Genomic DNA, 20881 nt, shown 5'->3' with positions numbered 1-20881 from the left:
AGTCTCCCACTGATCTCAGGACAAATATCAACATCCAGATTTTCTATGGCCTTTTCTCTGCCTGTGACCCCGGCCTCATCTCAGGCCATAAAACATCCTCCAAATCTCGACAAACCAGCCCTGCTGGCTTTCCTTTCATCCATGCTCTCTCTTCCCACAAGACATTGGTACCTGCTGTTCTTTCTGTCTGCAATGGAACCATCCCAACACCATACCCTCTTTTATATTGTGGTAAAATACACACAACACAAAATTTACCATTTTAACCAATTTAAGTATATACTTCATTAGCATTAAACACTTTCACATTGTTAAGCAAAAATATAGAACACTTCACAAATTTGTATATCATCCTTGAACAGAGGCCATGCTAACTGTATTGTTCCAATTTTAGTCTCTGTGCTGCTGAGGTGAGCACTTTTTCCCTTTTGACTGTAAAGTTTGACTCATCCTGAGTTTATTCAGGGAAGCCTTCCAAGACCAGGTCCATCACAAGCCACACATCCCCTTGAGTGCCCAGCACCCAGTGCAAGTTTTATGCTTGTTCCATTGATGTCTGTTCTCTTTCACTAAACTATGAACTCCTCAAAGGCAGTTTTCATTGTCTAAAGGAATGCTAGGTCCACAATGGAAGCTCAGTGTATCCTAGTTAAATGAATAAACAAAGAAATGTAATTTTACCTTCAGTGAAGACCATCTTTGACATTATAGAAAACTCTGTCATTCCATATTGCCTGGAACTCCATTCCAGAGAAGGACCTTGACTTTTGAAAAACTAAAATCATTGATGAAGGGTGTTTTTTCCCCCTTTTCTCAAAGAGAAGACTTATTAATTCAGACTTCATCTCTCATAAAACAGGAAAATACCTGATAGTCTTTACTTTTTATATTCATTGAATATTATATTTATTTTTATGTTTTATAACTGTATCCATTTTTCTATGAGATCCTTGTTTTTTTTTTAACTTTTATTGGAATAGAGTTGGCTTACAATGATGTGTTCATTTCTGTTGTTCAGCACAGTGAATCAGTTATGCATATACATATATCCACTCTTTTAGATTTTTTCCCATATAAGTCATTATAGAGTATTGAGTAGAGTTCCCTGTGCTATATTGAAGGTCCTTACTACTTATCTATTTTATATATAATAGTGTGTATATTGTAAATAAGTTCATTTATACTATTTCTTTTAAGAGTCCACATAAAACCAATATCATATGATATTCTTTAAACAGTAGGTTTTCCTTTGATTCTATTCATCAAGGTTTCACACTTATTGAATCTACACTCAGAACTCTGAAGGAGTTTGTAATTTACAAAAACTAATGTAAACTATAGCTTATTTTGCCAAAGCCTGAAATATACCCATCATGATGCTGCCGTACCACATCTGCAGAGAAGTCCCCACCACTCATTGGGGCTGATAGTGGGGTCTGGAGAGGGCTCTCCCTGGAACCTGAGGTATGTCTGCACCCATCAAGTTCATGGAGAACTTGTCATTCCTGACTTGAAGAAGTCTTGCAATGGACCAGACTAGATAGACCTGAGATTTCATGAGACCAAGGATGATAGCCCTGAATTATAGAAAGAACAGCTGACATGAACATGATCCTTGACAATTTATGGGTTGTTCATAACATCAGGAGCTCTTAGGGAGCAACATCAACAACAGCATCCTCAGTTTAAAGATGAGGGGAAAACATTCAGAGGTCAAGCAACTAGTCCAACATCCCTCAGCCAGTAGCCAGGTCAGATTTAGCACATGTTTTGATGTCTAAACCCTTGCTTTATTAACTCTACTTTGCTCAATATGTCATTAACTGCCACATTTTTTTTTTTCAAAGGCAAGGTCAATGCCAACAGCATCCTAGAAATGGTATAAATAAATTCTTCTGGCCACTTTGCACCATGGGTTAATTCATAGAAAATAGAAAGAAATGTGGCCTGTGTTTATAAGGCCGTTTAATGAGGAGCCGCTTCATTGGAAAAGACCATGATGCTCAGAAAAATTGAGGGCAAGAGGAGAAAGGAGTGACAGGATGAGACGATTGGATGGCATCACTGATTCAGTGGACATGAGTTTGGGCAAACTCTGAGAGATCGTGAAGGACAGAGAAGCCTGACATGCTATAGTCCATGGGGTCATAAAGAGTCAGTCATGACTTAGTGACTGAACAACAACAAAGTGCTCAAACACTTAACTTACCACTTTAATTGCACAACTTTGTGGTTATTCAATAAGTGTGTCTGATTCACTGGCTGATCAAAAGTCAAGCGGTATCACATGATGATCAAGACTGCTTGTTAACATACAAAACCCTAAAAATTCTGGGTCTATGAGTTATCCCCAGGCTCTGGTTCCCCTGCGTCCAGGCTCAAAGCTGTTTCCTGTCCTGGCATTCTGCAAAGTTTCACTTAATGCCGTCTGCCTCCAAGCACAGCCTCGGATAGGCTGCGTCTGCTGGTTTTCCTCTAAATCTTGCCTGTTCCCACCCTCTTCATAGAGAACTTGGTGAAAAACACACTAATCTCTTGGATCAAAGTGAGAACAAAATGCATAATTCTCCCACTGCAGGATCAGAGCGTGCTTAGATAACCCTGTTGGCTTTTGGCTGAGGAGGTGTTGAAAGGGAGAGAGGCGCCTGTCATGGAGTCATGGACCAAAGCCTCTGGACACTTGTCTGCTTGCCACCACCACCCATGTTCATACTTGGCCCCACTGAGCCAAAGTTTCCAGTGACCAAAAATGCCCCTCAGTCTGGCATTTCCCATCTCCCAGTTAGGTTTTCCTTTTTTCATATCTATAAATCTGCCTTTTGTCACCTCTGCCACATGTTCCCCACAACTCCCTTTGGCCCTTACCTCCTCTCCCCTTGGCCACAGCTCATTTCTTTAATATCAACTGTCAAAAATCTAACTGGAAGTCTTCTCTGGTGCTTAGTGTAAAGAATCCACCTGACAATGCAGAGACACAGGTTCAATCCCTGACTGGGGAAGATCTCACATGCCTTTTGGCAACTAAGCCTATGTTCCACAACCACTGAGCCTGTGCTCTGGAGCCTGGGAGCCGCAACTACTGAGCATACATGCTACAACTACTGAAGCCCCACACCCTGGAGCCCGTGTTCCACAACGGGAGAAAGCCAAGTGCAGACCCTGCTTGCTGCAACTACACGAAGCCCACACACAGCAATGAAGGGCCAGCGCAGCCAAAAATAGATAAATGAAGTCTAACTGGAGAAGAATGTAAACAATTTAGCTTTACTCACTCCGCAATGTATGCACACATCCCACAAACTTTTATTATCTATCTCCATCTTAGGCATTCCAAAGCTCCTTTGTTTAAAAAAGAAATCTTTCCAGGGTTCCTTCATCTCTTACTTCAGTGGTCTCAACTTTCAACTAAAAGACAAAATGTGGTCTGCTGGAGAATGGAATGGCAAACCACCCCAGTATCCTTGCCTCAAGAACCCCATCAACAGTATGAAAAGTCATATTTATATTAAGTAATACCTTATATATAGCACTTAAAACTGGTTTTACAGTTTAGAATATAAGATGTAGAGAATGTAAATTATTTAGAATATAAGACATAAAAAATCTCAAACATTTCAGTCATTTACAATCATGAAGTATCCTACTGAAACATAATCACTGGCCCTGAACACGTATATTATCTATTGCTATGTAGTTACTCCAAAACTTACTGACTTAATAATAAATATTTATTATTTCTTACAGTTTATTTGAGGTAAAAGAACTTAGGGTGGTTTTGGTTCTCCGTCTCTCACAAGGTTGTGGTAGGTGAGGGTTATCAGGATCTGATAGCTTGATGAGCGGGAAAACCAACATGCATATTGGCCAATTCATGTGGCTGGCAGCAGGTACTGGTTGTTGGTACCAACCCTCAGTTCTCTACTGTATGGGCTTCTCCACTAAGCTGATTGAATATCTTTATGACATGAAGGCTGGCTTCCCACAGAGCTAATGTGATGAGAGAGGTGGAGGTTATATCCTATTTAAGGCCCAGTCTCAACAGTCACATAACATCACTTCTATTCATTAGAAGTGAGTCACTATGTCCAGCCAGCATTCAAGGGGATGGGAATTAAGCTGTATATCTTGAAGGGACAGATGTCATAATTTGCAGGCATGTTTTAAAATCATCAATGGTTATAGATAGATGCAAATTATTTTAAAGCTTTATAGTTTATTTTGAGGTACAATTTATGTAAAGTAAAATTCATAAATCTTAAGTGTACAGCTGAGTAGTTTTACATGAATATATACCTATGTAATCACCACCTAGATCAAAACATATATTTTTGTTGTGATATTTTCAGCATCTTAGAAAGTTCCATCATGTGAATTACTCTGAATTTTCTATGTACACAATCACCATGTACAAACAAAGACCTTTAGCTCTTTGTGTCTCATCTTTGTAGTTTGCCTTTACTTTTGATTTTCTCTACTGTTTGGGACCTCCAGATGAATAGATGTGATGTGGGTGGACATCCTTGTCTTGTTCCCAACTTAGGAGAACATGTTCAGTATTTCACCATAGGTAAAGTAAAGTGTTAGTCACTCAGTCCTGTCTGACTCTTTGTGATCCCATGGACTGTAGCCCACCATGCTCTTCTGTCCCTGGGATTCTCCAGGCAAGAATACTGGAGTGGGTGGTCATTCCCTTCTCCAGGGATCAAACCCAGGTCTCTCGCACTGCAGGTAGATATTTTACCCTTTGAGCCACCTGGGAAGCCCAATATTTCACCATATTCACCTGCAAGTGGTTTGTAGATAATTTTGATCAGATTAAGGAAGCTCCATTCCTAATTTGGTTAAGTTTTGGCTATAGACATATAAAGAAAAATCAGACCTCATGACTTTACTAGTTGCTCCTAAACATTAAACATTAGCTAGAGTATTGCCTTTACCTGCAAATGTCCCTTATCTAATTTAGAGAAAAATCATGCCAGGTCTACACATTAAAAAAAAATTGCCAGAGCAGTCCTCAATTTCCAAATATACCAGTCCTTTGTAAATTGCAAGATTTTCTGACATGGAAGCTTAGTTATGTTTAGCGCTTAACTATATAAGCCAGCTAGAAAAGTGTATTTAATCTTGTGTCCAAAGTTACTGTCACAGCTACTGGTGGGGGATGGTGGTGGAATTCTGGGGAGAAATGGAGGGAAGAAGAAAGCAGCAGCAGCAGCTACAGCTCATGGGGAAGACAGTTCTTGCCACAGACTACCACACAATCCCAAAGCTGGGTGTGGCTGCCATTTACAAATTAGCATCACATGAATCAGGGCTCTCTGAAGCCCACCGTATGTGATGAAGAATTTTTAAATGTCCCAGCACCCAGCACTTACAGCTCTAAAAGCAATGAAATTTAAAATAAGATCATTGGAATAGCACAGACAAAGTGGTCTCCAAATTCATTGTCACATTTACTCTTCATAGCAGTCCTGTGAGGTTAACAGATGAGGGCACTGAGGTTTAGAGACATTGAGTGACTTGCCAAAGATCTTCCAGGCTAGAACATTTGCACCCAGGACCTGATTCAAGACTTAGGGCATGCAAACTTCATTGCATCATGTTGACAATGGATTGCATTTTTTTATATGTTCTCTTAATTCTTGCGACAGGTGTGTTCATGCTTAATGTATTTTTTTTGATTGTTCATCAAAAAAAGATTGCTCATCTTTTATTATTATATATTTTAGTAGTGGAAGAAATGATTGTGGTCAGACATATACATATATATATATATACACACACACACACAAACATATATATATATACATATATATATATATATGAAAATTATGAAGGCCATGGTTTAGATTAACTTGAAAGACATTTTTTATGAAGTCCCCCTTTTTCTCCTTCACAGTGGACCTTGAGCATCAATCAGTGTTTGGTGGTTGCTTCTAGTAAGTCTTCGCTTCATTAATTTTGGTTGCTAAGTAAGGAGATCCACCTTTATCTGGGTGATTCAAAGTCATGCTTCTCCTGTGAACTGCTCTAATCTTGGCCTTGCTGGCAAATAGGCTTGCAACCCAAAATAAGGCTTACTTCTCACCTACTCATTTTCTGTTCAAATCCTCCTTTATAGTAGGATGAAAAGCTAGGAGTTGATATCTTCTTTGCAGTTTCTGTGATTACTTGTCCTAGAGGTTTCCAGATCTGAAATACATAACAACTTGCAAATCCAAGAGCTGCAATACCCAGCCCCACAGCTATCAAACTTCTTGCCAGTCCACAGTCAGATATTGGCATCTAATAGCTTGGGGTGGGGAAGGGTGAGGGTTGTAGTGCAGGCCCTCAAAAGAGATGGCAATGTTGCCAAGGGCTTAATGTAACTTTAGATGTTACTTTGATGTAAATTGAAGCGACTGTTCTAAAAATGACTATTTTTAGATCCCGAGCCTTGATCACAGTGCATTTAGCCATTTGGTTGAACAAACAAATTGTTTCTTCATCCACCTCCATGTATGTACCTTTTTCACATTTTAGGAATTCTGCTCCAAAACATCTAGCAATATAAAACTTGTCAAATAAATTTTGATATGTCTTTAAAAAAAGGAATTCTGCTTCAGGTGACAAGGTATAAAAATGGGACAAAGCTGATAAGGAAACAGTTCTATAAGTTGGCAAGTATCCTAAATGTTACCCACCATAAGACTAATAATAATAATGAAAATCGTTCAGCATCATCATTTCATTCATATCAGCCCATCTGTTTCCCACTGCCACATGCAAGGTCCTACCTTGGACATTCGAGTCATTAGCAAGCAAATCTCAATTTACTAATACCTTCTTATGTAATAGATATTGAGAACGTATTTGTTTTTCAAATGGAAAAACACAAAGCATATATAAGGCACTGAAGGATGTACACATTTTAGATGTTAGGTTGATTTTTACAGGATATGGTGTTCTGCAAGGGTGCTTTTGAGACCAGATATGCAGGCAGTGGTGGCCAGGTGAGGGATGTCTCTGGTCTCCATTTACCAAAATCGCATTTAGCAAAGGACATTCATATGCACCAGAGGGGAATGAGAGGGCACAGAGAGGCCTGGTGATCCCATTTCTAAGTGAAGCAACTGTGGATCCATCCAAAGAGCTGATAAAAGGGCAACTAGTTGGGCAGGATATATGCCAGGCTAACTATGACATAAAGATCCAGCAGGACAATGAAGGGAATCTCAATGTTTAAATAATAAATGACAGCCTCTAGGAAAGACAGACTCACTTTTCTTAAGGTTTTTTATCAATATTTGAGCCAGATGACATCAGTGTCAAATATGAAAGGGCCTATTTCCAAAGGCTGTTAATACTAGTCTCATTTGCTGTGTAAACAAGAACAGAAGTCATCAAAGCCAGAATGCCATTACTCTTTGGATTCTGAACATTCTAGAAGAGCTTATTGCTCTGTTTTTATTGCTGTTGTTATTAAATCATTGATTGGATCATCCCATGGAACATGAAAGTTTATAGCAAGATTGATTTTTCCGAAAGTAAAGCTTCAAAAGTATTTTAGTGTGGCTTATACCTCCTTAATTTTCTGAAGTTCTCTTAAGGGAGAAAGCCAGTGGTCTTAACAGTTGGTAGGCAGGATTTCAAAGGCTTTTTCAGGGCTCTGGTTGCATGAAGTCTTTTTTAAAAATTATCACCCCTCTAGACATTTATTTTGAAGTGTCTATCATGGCTTTGATGACTGCCAATCTAGGTTTCAGACCTCTCTTCAGCTGCCATGCGATTAGTACATCACTTCCCACACATAAAATGATGGCAAGAACCCCTAGCCTCACTGGGAGAATCAGAGAATAGACACTGGCAAGAACTCTGTCTTTTCTGGAGGTCACCAGAGAAAAGTAAGGTGTTCTGTCATCCTTCCCTAATAGGTGATTTCTTAAGTAATTATTATTTCCTTTAAACATAGTCTCTACAAAATATCACAGGAAATTAGTTTTATACTCTCTCTTTTTAAAAATTTATTTTTATTTATTTATTTATTTTAATTTATTTTAATTGGAGGCTAATTAGTTTACAATATTGTAGTGGTTTTTGCCATACATTGACATGAATCAGCCATGGGTGTACATGTGTTCCCCATCCTGAACCCCTCCTCCCTCCCTCCCCATCCCATTCCTCAGGGTCTTCCCAGTGCACCAGCCCTGAGCACCCTGTCTCATGCATCGAACCTGGACTGGCGATTTATTTCACATATTATAATATACATGTTTCAATCCTATTCTCTCAAACCATCCCACCCTCGCCTTCTCCCACAGAGTCCAAAATTCTGTTCTTTACATCTGTGTCTCTTTTGCTGTCTCGCATATAGGGTCATCTTTCCCATCTTTATAAATTCCGTATACATGCATTAATATACTGTATTGGTGTTTTTCTTTCTGACTTACTTCACTCTGTATATTAGGCTCCGGTTTCATCCACCTCATTAGAACTGATTCAAATGCATTCTTTTTAATAGCTGAGTAATATTCCCTGGTGTATATGTACCACAGCTTCCTTATCCATTCATCTGCCCATGGACATCTAGGTTGTTCCATGTCCTGGCTATTGTAAACAGTGCTGCGACGAACATTGGGGTACACGTGTCTCTTTCAATTCTGGTTTTCTTGGTGTGTATGCTCAGCAGTGGGATTGCTGGGTCATATGGCAGTTCTATTTCCAGTATTTTAAGGAATCTCCACACTGTTCTCCATAGTGGCTGTACTAGTTTGCATTCCCACTAACATTGTAAGAGGGTTCCCTTTTCTCCACACTCTCTTCAGCATTTACTGTTTGTAGACTTTTTGATAACAGCCGTTCTGACTGGCATGAGATGATACCTCATTGTGGTTTGATTTGCCAGTCCACAGCCGGCTAGCTCTCCTCTGGCATTCACTCAATCCTTTGTTCTGTGAGAGGGCCAGGCTGTGCCTCAGAGCTTTTTGCAGGAAAGTTCTCTCTCTCTCTCTCTTTCTCTCTGGCTATCCCACAGTTTGGGTTGCTCTCTCACATCAGTGCCCTCAGATTACCCTCAGGACATTCAGGACCAGTCCCCACTCTATGCGTGCAGCCCGTGCCTCCCTGTTCAGCCCCGCTCGCTGCTGGCAGACACAAGCATCTGGGCTACCTCTCTGCTGAAGTTGTGGCTACGTGCATAATCTGTGGGTTCTTTTTTTTTTTAACTCTCAGTTATATTGCCCTCCGAGGTTCCAAAACTCCCCACAGATCCGCTGGTGAGAGGGTTTCCTGGTGTTTAGAAACTTCTCCTCCTTCACAGCTCCCTCCCCGGGATGGGTGTCCATCCCTAACTCTTTGTCTCTTTTTATCTTTTATATTCTGCCCTACCTCCTTTCAAAGAGAATGGGCTGCCCTTCTGGGTGCCTGGTGTCCTCTGCCAGCTTTCAGAAGTTGTTTTGTGGAATTTGCTCAGTGTTCAAATGATCTTTCGATGAATTTGTGGGGGAGAAAGTGGTATCCCCGTCCTGTTCCTCCACCATCTTAGGGTTGCCCCCCTATACTCTCTCTTACTGAGTGTTTTTTCAAGTCCTTTCCAGTGAAATTCACTTTGCTTACCCCTATTCACAGTTTGTAGCATTTTTCAAAACTCTAGTTTTAGTTTATATTTTTTTTCACACTCCCTTAATGATCTTGATTATTGAAAATTATTTCACCATTAGTCAACTGGTTTCATCTTCTGTACTATGTGGCTTGTGAAATCTTACTGCTATAGTAAGGGATTGGGCCTGAATTCCAGATTTGGGAGACTCCACTCCAGGACTTTGGACCACTACAGAACTCCTCATCCCGTAGATCATTAATAGACAAGAGCCCTCCCAAAGGCCTCCAACTCAACACTAAGACCAAGCCCCACTCAAGCCAACAATCTTCAGTGCAGGATGTCCCATGACAATCCTTCAACAAAACAGGAGTACAACCCTGAACATTAGCAGACAGGCTACTCAAAGCCATACTGAAGCCACAGACAACCCAAAACACACTACTGGACATGACATTGCCCTTCGGAGAAATATGATTTAGCTAAATCAAAAAGAACACAATCACAAATCAATCCAACTGGAAAACTTCATTAAGACATTGGCCCAATACCACCAAGGGGAGGCAGACTCCACAATTCAGAGGAAGTATGACCATCCAGCATGCAGAAAGGAGACCCAAACACAGTAATTTAAAACAAAATGAAAAGACAGAAAAACAGCCAACAAATGAAGGAACATGATAAAAACCCACAAGATTAAACAAATGAAGAGGAAATAGGCAATCTACTTGAAAAGAATTCAGCATAATGATAGTAAAGATGATCCAAAATCTTGAAAATAAAATGGAGGCATGAATAAATAGACTGGAGGCATAGATTGAGAAGATAAAAGAAATGTTTATACGGCTCTTGAAGAATTACAGAATAAACAATCAACAATGAACAACACAATAACTGAGATTAAAAATACACTGGAGGGAACCAACAGCAGAAAAACTGAAACAGAAGAATGGATAAGTGAGCTAGAAATTAGAATGGAAGAAATAGCTGAAACAGAACACAATGAAGAAAAAGGAATAAAAAGTATGAGGACAGTCTCAGAGACCAATGAAATGGCATTAAATGTAACAACATTCAAATCACAGGAGTCCCGGCAGAAGAAGATGAAAGGAAAGGGCATGAGAAAATATTTGAGGAGATTATAATTGAAAATTTCCCTAAAATGGGAAAGAAAATAGCCACTCAAGTCCAAGAAGCCCAGAGAGTCACATATAGGATAAACTCAAGGAGAAACACATCAAGACACATATTAATCAAACTAACAAAAATTAAACACAAAGAACAAACATTAAAAGCTGCAAGGGAAAAGCAACAAATAAGATTCAAGGGGGTCTCCATAAGGCTAACAACTGATCTTTCAACAGAAACTCTACAAGCCAGAAGGGACTAGCAGGACATATTTAAAGTGATGAAAGGGAAAAGAATACAACCAAGATTATTATTCTAGCAAGAATCTCATTCAGATTCAAAGGAGAAATCAAAAGCTTTACAGATGAGCAAAAGCTAAGAGAATTCAGCACCACCAAGTCAGTTCCTCAATAAATGCTAAAGAAACTTTTCTAGACAGGAAACACAAAAAGAAGAGACCTATAAAAACAAACCCAAAACAATAAAGTAAATGGTAGCAGGGTCATACATACCAATAATTACCTTAAATGTAAATGGGCTAAATGCTCCAACCAAAGTCAAAGATTGGCTGAATGGATACAAAAATGAGACACCTATATATACTATCTACAAGAGATGCACCCCAGGCCTAGGTACACAGACAGACTGCAAGTGAGGGGCTGGAAAAAGATAGCCCATGCATGGGAAATCAAACGAAAGCAGGAGTAGCAATGCACATATCAGATACAATAGACTTTAAATAAGACTGTTACAAGAGACAAAGAAAGACAGTAGACAGTGATCAAGGTATCAATCCAAGAAGCTATAAAAATTATTAATATATATGCACACAACATAGGTGCAACTCAATGCATAAGGCCAATGTCAACATCAATTAAAGGGGAAATTGACTGTAACGCAATAACAGTGGGGGAATTTAATAACCCACTCACACCAATGAACAGGTCATCCAGACAGAAAATTAATAAGGAAACACAGGGTTCAAATGATATATTGGGCCATTTGGACCTGATTGATATGTATGATAGCTGCAGGGCATTTCTTCTAAAAACAATAGACCACTTTTTTTCTTAATTGCACTTGGAACATTCTCCAGGATAGATCATATCTTGAGCCACAAATCAAGTCTTGGTAAACTTAAAAAAAAAAAAAGAAATCATTTTTAGCATCTTCTCTGACCACAACACTGTAAGATTAGACATCAACTTCAGAAAGAAAGAAAAAAAAAAAACTATAAAAAACTCAAACACATGGAGGCTAAACAACATACTATTGAATAATCAGCAGATCACTGAAGAAATAAAAAAGGAAATCAAAATGTACCTGGAAACAAATGACAATGAAAACAAGAAAGCTCAAAACCTATGGGAGGCAATAAAAGCAATGTTAAGAGGAAAGTTTATGACAATCAACCCTACCTCAAGAAACCAGAGAGACATCAAATAACTTTACACATAAAGGAATCCAAAAAAGAAGAACAAAAAATCTCCAGAGTTAATAGAAGGAAAGAAATCATAAATATCATAGCAGAAATAAATGAAAAAGATATGAAGGAGATAATAGCAAAGATCAACAAAACTAAAAGCTGGTTCTTTGAGAAGATAAAATTGACAAACCATTAGCCAGACTCATCAAAAAAAAAAAAAAAAAGTGAGGGGGGAGAAGACTCAAATCAATAAAATTAGAAATGAAAAAGGAGAAGTTACAATAGACAATGCAGAAACAAAGGTTCATAAGAGACAACTATGAGTAGTCTCATATGTCAATAAAATGGACCTGGAAAAAATGCACGTATTTTTTTGAAAAGTATAACCTTCAAAACTGAACCAAGAAGAAACAGAAAATATTAACAGACCAATCACATACAGAGAAATTGAAACTTTAATAAAAAATCTCCCCCTTCCCCCACCAAAAAAGCCCAGGGCCAGATGGCTTCACAGGTGAATTCTACCAAAAGGTTAGAGAAGAGCAAACATCTATCCTGCTCAAGTTCTTCCAGATGATTGTAGGGGAAGGAGAACTCCCAAACTTACTCTAAGAGGCCACCATTATCCTGATACCGAAACCAGACAAAAATAACACCAAAAAAGAAAATTAAAGGAAAATATCACAGATGAACGTAGATGCAAAAATCATCAACACTACTCTAGTAAACAGAATCCTAGAACACATTAAAGAGATCAGACACTATGATCAAGTGAGCTTTATCCCAGAGATGCATGGATTCTTCATAATATGCAAATCAATCAATGTGACACATCATAATGCTAAATTGAAAGATAAAAATCATATAATCATCTGAAGAGATGCAGATAAAGATTTTTAAAAAATTCAACACCATTTATGATAAAGGAAAAAACTCTCCAAAAAGTAGGCATAGAAGCAAGATGATGTGGTGTGCTGACTCACTTCAGTCATGTCCGACTCTGTGCAAACCTATGAACTATAGCCCGCCAGGCTTCTCTGTCCATGGGATTCTCCAGGTAAGAATTCTGGGCTGAGTTGTCATGTTCTCCTCTAGGGGATCTTCCTGACCCAGGGATCAACCTGGGTCTCCTGCACTGCAGGCAGATTCTTTACCACCGAGCCATCAGGGAAGCCCATAGAAGGAACATACTTCAACACAAAAATGTCATATATGAAAAACTCCCAGCAAATATATTCTCAACGGTGAAAAATTGAAAACATTTCCTCTATTTTTCAATGCAATTCCTATCAAGCTACCAATGGCATTTTTCACAAAACTACAAAAATTATTTCACAATTTGTAGAAAACACAAAAGATCCTGAATAGCCAAAGCAATTTTGAGAAAGAAGAATGGAGCTGGAGCAATCAATCTTCCATATTTCAGACTTTACCAAAAAGCTAGAGTCACCAAAATAGTACAGTACTGGCACAAAATAGAAATATAGACCAGTGGAACAATGTACAAAACCCAGAGACAAATCCATGCACCTATGGGCACCTTATCTTTGACAAAGGAAGCAAAAATATACAATGGAGAACAGATCGTCTCTTCAATAAGTGGTGCTGGGAAAACTGGTCAACTACATGTATAAGAATGAAATCAGAGCACTTCCTAAGTGTTACACAAAAATAAACTTAAGATAGATTAAAGACCTAAATGTTAGACCAGAAACTATAGAACTCTTGGAGGAAAACATAGGAAGAACAAAAATAAATAGTTCAGTTCAGTTCAGTTGCTCAGTCATGAATGACTCTTTGCAACCCCACGAATCACAGCACGCTAGGCCTCCCTGTCCATCATCAACTCCCAGAGTTCACTCAAACTCATGTCCATTGAGTCAGTGATGCCATCCAACCATCTCATCCTCTGTCGTCCTCTTCTCCTCCTGCCCTCAATCTTTCCCAGCATCAGGGTCTTTTCAAATGAGTCAGCTCTTCGCATTAGGTGGCCAAAGTATTAGAGTTTCATCTTCAACATCAGTCCTTCCAATGAAAACCCAGGACTGATCTCCTTTAGGATGGGCTGGTTGGATCTCCTTGCAGTCCAAGGGACTCTCAAGAGTCTTCTCTAACACCACAGTTCAAAAGCATCAATTCTTCAGTGCTCAACTCTCTTTATAGTCCAACTCTCACATCCATACCTGACCACTGGAAAAACCATAGCCTTGGCTAGACAGACCTTTGTTGGCAAAGTGATGTCTCTGCTTTTTAATATGCTCTCTAGGTTGGTCATAACTTTCCTTCCAAGGAGCAAGGTCTTTTAATTTCATGGCTGCAATCACCATCTGCAGTGATTTTGGAGGCCAAAAAAATAAAGTAATGGAAATAAAAACAAAAATAAATAAATGGCACCTAATTAAACTTAAAAGCCTTTTCACTATGAAGGAAACTACAAGCAAGGTGAAAAGACAACTCTCAGAATGGGAGAAAATAATAGCAAATGAAATAACTGCCGAAGAACTAATTCCCAAAATATATAAGTGGCTAAGATGCTCAATACCAGAAAAACAAATGACCCAATCAAAAAGAGGACAGAAGACCTAAACAGATATTTCTTCAAAGAAGACATACATGTGAAAATATGATCAACATATGAAACATTACTCATTAGTAGAGAAATGCAAATCAAAACTACAATGAGATATCATCTCACTTGAGTCAGAATAGCCATCATCAAAAAGGCTACCCCCCCCAAAAAAAAAAAAAAAAAAAAAAACCGCTGGAAAGGGTATAGAGCAAAAGGAAGCCTCTTGGACATTGGGGGAAATTCAAATTGATACAGTCACTATGGTGAACAGTATGGAGATTCCTTTAAAAACCAGGAATAAAACTAGCACATGGCCCAGAAATTCCAATACTGGGCATATACCCTGGGGGAGCCATAACTGAAGATGACACATGTACCTCAGTGTCCATCACAGCACTATTTACAACAACTAGGACATGGAAGCAACCTAGATATCCAAAACCAGATGAATGGATAAAGAAGTTGTGGTACATATACACAATGGAATATTACTCAATATAAAAAGGAATGCATTTGAGGCAGTTCTAATGAGGTGGATGAACCTAGAGCCTATTATACAAAGTGAAATAAGTCAGGAGGAGAAAGAAAAATACTGTATATTAACACATACATGTGGAATCTAGAAAGATGTTACTGATGTACCTATCTATAGGACATCAGTGGAGATGTAGATATAAATAACAGACTTTAAAACATAGTGGGGAAGTAGAATATTGGACAAATTTAGAATGCAGCATTGAAACATATACATTACCAACAGTTCAGTTCAGTCGCTCAGTTGTGTTTGACTCTTTGTGACCTCATGGACTCCAGCACGCCCGGCCTCCCTGTCCATCACCAACTTCCGGAGTTTACCCAAACTCATGTCCATTGAGTCGGTGATGCCATCCAACCATCTCATCCTCTGTCGTCTCCTTCTCCTCTCGCCTTCAATCTTTTGCAGCATCAAGGTCTTTTCAAATGAGTCAGCTCTTCGCATCAGGTGGCCATAGTATTGGAGTTCCAGCTTCAACATCAGTCCTTCCAATGAATATTCAGGACTGATTTCCTTTAGGATGAACTGGTTGGATCCCCTTGCAGTCCATTACCATATGTAAAATATTACTAGATAGCCAGTGGACACAATGGGGAACAGAGAAGGTGGGATAATTTGAGAGAGTAGCATTGAAACATGTACATTACCATATGTAAAGTAGATGGTCAGTGGGAATTTGCTGTATGACATGTGAGCCCAAAGCTGTTGCTCTGTGACAACCTAGAGGGCTGGGATGTAGGGGAGTGGGAGGGAGGTTTAAGAGGGAGGGGACATATGAATATCTACGGCCATTAATGCTGATGTATGGCATAAACCATCACAATATTGTTAAGTAATTACTCTCTGATTAAAACTAAAATAAAAATTTAAAACAAAAGCAGACACCACTTTGCTGACAAAAGTCTGTATAGTCAAAGCTATGGTTTTTCCAGTAGTCATTTATGGATGTGAAAGTTGGACCATAAAAAAGCCTGAGCACCGAAGAACTGATGCTTTCGAGTCATGGTGTTGGAGAAGAAGCTTGAGAATCCCTTGAACTGCAAGGAAATCAAGTCAGTCCTAAAAGAAATCAACTTCTAAAGGAAATCAACCCTGAATATTCATTGGAAGTACTGATGCTGAAGCCTAAGCTCCAGTACTTTGGCCAGATGATGCAAAGAATCAGCTCTTTGGAAAAGACTCTGATGCTCAGAAAGATTGAAGGCAAAAGGAGAAAGGGACAGCAGAGAATGGGATGATTACATAGCATCACTAACTCAATGGACATGAATCTGAGCAATCTTTGGGAGATCATGAAGGACAAGGGAGCCTGGTGTGCTGGGATATCATGAAGGACAAGGGAGCCAGGCGTGCTGCAGTCCATGGGGTCACAAAGAGTCAGACATGACTTAGTGATCAAACAAGAGCAAAAGTAATCTTATAGTATTCTGAATACAGGTCTTCTGCCTCTATAGGTAGGCTTATTTTGAGGCATTTTATCTTTTTGATGTGATGATAAGTGGGATTGCTTCCTTGAATTCTCTTTTTAATCTTTCATTTAGTGTATAGGAATGCAAGAGATTTCTGCATATTATTTTTGCATCCTGTAACTTGACTGAATTCACTGAAGAACTCTAGTAGTTTTATTGCAACATCTTTAGGATTTTCTATGCATAGAATTATGCCATCTGCAAATATTGACTGCTATACTTTTTCTTTTCCAATGTGATTTCATTTACTTTTCTTCTGTGATGATTGTGGCTAGGATTTCCACAATGTTGAATAAAGATGGCAAGAATGCACAGCCTTGTCTTGCTCCTGATCTTAGAGGAAACACTTTCAGCTTTTCACTGTTGAATTTGATGTTAGCTGTGGGATTGTCATATATGACCTAGAGGAAAGGCTTTCATCTTTTCATCATTGGGAATAACATCACACACAAATAAACTCAAAATGGATTAATGACCTAAATGTAAGACTGGATACCATAAAACTCTTAGAGGAAAACATAGGCAGAACAATCTCTGACTTTAAATTGCAGCAAGATCTTTTTTGATCCACTTCCTAAAGCAATGAAAATAAAAACAAAAACAAACAAATGTGACCTAATTAAAATTGAAAACTGCTGTATAGAGGAGGAAACCATAATCAAACCAAAAAATAAAACACACACACATAATTGGAGAAAATATTTACAAAAGAAGAAATCATCAAGGGATTAATCAATATTTACAAAAGAAGAAACCAGTAAGGGATTAATCTCCAAACTATACCAAACAGCTCATGCAGCTCAATTAAAAAAGCTTTAAAAATGGATGGATAGACATTTCTTCAATGAAGACATACAGAGGGCCAAAAAGCACGTGAAAAGATGCTCAACATCACAGTTATTAGAGAAATGCAAATCAAGACTACAACGAGGTATCACCTCACTCCAGCCAGAATGGCGATCATAAAATCTACAAATGAGAGAACAAGATGGCGGAGGAGTAGGTGAATGTGGAGTACCTCTCTCTCTATGGATACATCAAGAACGCACCTTAAGACACAGACTATCTCGTGGAACACCAGCTGAGAGCGGGCAAGAGTACCTGACCAAAGGAAAAGAATATATAGAACCACACAGAACTCAGTAGGACAAAGCACGGAAGGGAAAAAAATAAGAGAGTGAGCAGGACTGGACCTGCCCCTAGGGGGTGGGAGAACTGAAGCAGGGGTCAGATCCCCACATCGGGGCAATTGTTTGGGACAGCGGGGAAGCATTTGAGGCTGTTGGAGAGTGAAGCAGCAGATCCATGACAGTCTAAATGGAGTGAGACCCACACAAACAATCCTTGCCACAGCCATACATACCCCAGACTGGGATGCAAGTCCCCTAGAAAGTGCAGCAGCTGGGAGCTGGAGCATGGGGACTGGAGAGCAATACCAGGGGGATGTCTGCTGTTGACTGCAGAGAGACAACCTGAGGGGACATGAGGGAGGAGACTGCCGTGGGAAATGACTGTGGAGGAAAACCAGGCAGCCATGCAGGCAAGGTGATACTGCTGAGTCATGCATGGGGGTGGAGTCATCACTGTAGCCTCTCTCCTCACATGCCAACACTGGCAGCTGAACAATAGAAAAAGACTCCAGAGAGGCTGGCTTTTTAAGCACCTGACGTGTGGAGCAAAAGAGAAGGACCCCAGCCAGGGTGGTCATTTAAGTGCCTGATGCGCCAAGCAACAGAGAAGGACCAGCCAAAGAGGCACTCTGACCACCATCTGCCAGAGGCTAAAAAGGACTCTGATAGGACCATAGTTTGTGGGGCTGAGGCAGTCAGTGTCCCTGCACACTTCTTGCCTCCAGGGTCCCCAAGATTCAAGCAGCTGTGCCACCTCTATACTCAATCCTCAATGGGGCAGAGCTGCAAAAAAGCCCTAATAGCATCACATCTCCTCTGATAATAGCCACCGGCACCCCTCTGTATCTGGCATCTTCAGAGTCCTTGTGATCCAGGCAACTGTACTACCTCCACACTTGATCCCCACTGGGACAGAGATGCCAGAGGCTAGAAAAATACCCTAAGGGCACCATAATTCCTGCTGCCCTAGCCACTGGCTCTCCTAAGTACCTGGTGGTCCCAGGGCCCCTGCAATCCAAGCAGCTGTGCCACCTCCACACCTGGTCCTCACTGGGGCAGACCCAAGTCCTCCAGGGCAGACTCAGGAGTAAAACCCCTGTGGACGACTCACATACAGAGGTGAGGATAAAATCACAATTGAAACTCAGGGGCAGTGTGGCTAAAGAAGAGGACCCCAAACCTTCCCACCAGCTGTACAAGCTGCAGATTAAATCCACATGATCAACTAGGCAGACTCTGTGTTGACGGAATATAAAAAAGGACAACGAGAGTTCCAACAAAAGAAAATGCACTATCTCCTCCTGCCTCTGGTTTTTGGTTCCAACCTTTTACAGTAGCATCAAGACTTTTCCGTGCACACAACACTGAAGACAAAACCCCTAGATTAATGGGAAAAAACTCTCTACAGCCAGAACACCCAAAGAGACTCAGAAAGTTATATAGAGAAGAGAAGACGGAGGAAGGAGAAAGAGGTGACCAGGAGGAGAACAGGGACAATCAAAAGGGAATAATAGAGCAATCAAGCCAGTAATCAAATCCCTGAGTAAAAATGGATATTAACAATTAAACTCTTAATGGTACAAAATTAATATCAACAGATAAAAAAAGCAAAACTTAAAAACCTAGAATAAAAATTAGACTCTCAAAAGAACAATATTTAAAAAAAAAATCTAAGTCAGACATAAAAAGCCATATTAGGACAGTATGAGGGGAAAAAAGAAAAAGAGGATGAGAAATAAAGTTAAAAAAAATTAAAAAATTTAAAAATTAAAAAATTACATTTTTTAAAAATTAAAAAATAGTAATATTATAGAAAAATATACCTAGGAATTTCTCTGGAGCTGTTGTGGGCTGTGTGGTGTCATTTCAGTGTCAGATAATCTTTTGTTCCTTGTACTTATTCTCAAAGCCGACAGTTGCTCCTCAAATCCACAGTCTGAGTTTAACTGAAGGATTTTATTTTATTTTATTTTTTTAACTGAAGGATTTTAATCTGTGTATACCTGGCACTTCTGGGGCGATTCCTCCTTCTTTTCTTTGCTTAGGTTGGCCTCCTCTGCTTGCAAGTCTCTTCAGTGTCTAAGCTCCGCTCTGACACGAGGGGGCGAAAGTGGCCTCTTATTCGGGCTCACTTGCTCAGTTATGCTGAGGAGAGGGACAGTGCAAACACAGCTGCGATGTGTGGGGAATGCTCACGGTGGGTGGACCAAAGGAGGGTTGCCACAGTCCAAGGCAGTGTGCACGTCCCAGATCCAAACTGCTCCGGGTCCCAGGGGTGCTGCGAGGGCAGAGTCCCAGGTGGGCTGTGCATTTCCTCCGCCAAGCTGGTTTCAGGCTGTGATAACTCCTGGCAGATATGAACCATCCAGGATCCTAGGAAGACTTGGTTAGTGACTGGGGCCCACTAAGCTTGGCAGGAGGTGTAGTCTCTGGGGCCGAGACTGCAGTGGCCCCTTGCTTTCTGCCTCTGGTTGTTGTGCACCTGCCTCTCTGCCTCCAGGGAGGGCTGTAAGTGGCAGCCAGCTTGCTCTCCTTTGTTACTTGGGCACGATCCTCTGATCCTTTGTTCTGTGAGCACTCCAGGTCACAGTGTGGCATTAGAGCCTTCCCATGGGAAAGGGCTTTTGTCTTTCTTTGTCTCTCTGGCATTCCCATGGTTTGGGTTGCTATGTCACATTAGTCCCCTCAAAGTGTCCTTATGGCATGCAACCCCAGTCCTTACCCTAAGGACTGACCACGTAGCTTGCACCTCTGCATCCAGCCTCCACTTGCTGCCTGCAGGCAGACACAAGTGTGTGAGCTGCTTCTCAGCTTGTAATTGCCATTTGGTGCAAATTCTGTCATGATTTTTTTTTTTTTTTTGGATTATGCTTCCCTCTGAGGTTCCAAAATTCCCTACTGACCTGCCTGTGAGAAGGTTTCTTAGTGTGTGAAAACATCTCCTCCTTCACGACGCCCTGCCCAGGATGGATCTCTGTCCTGAAATTCTTTGTCTCTCTTTTTGTCTTTATGCTTTGTTCTACCTCATTTTGAAGAGATCGGTTTGC

General features: G+C 40.1%; 1 pseudogene; it reads right to left on the bottom strand.

The window, feature by feature from the left end:
* Window positions 1–317: 317 nt before the first annotated feature.
* On the bottom strand, window positions 318–418 carry LOC136143899 (U6 spliceosomal RNA; annotated as a pseudogene).
* Window positions 419–20881: the final 20463 nt, after the last annotated feature.

This window comes from Muntiacus reevesi, chromosome 10 (assembly GCF_963930625.1).
Source record: "Muntiacus reevesi chromosome 10, mMunRee1.1, whole genome shotgun sequence".
Lineage (NCBI taxonomy): Eukaryota > Metazoa > Chordata > Mammalia > Artiodactyla > Cervidae > Muntiacus > Muntiacus reevesi.
This window is presented reverse-complemented; position numbering and strand designations above follow the sequence as displayed.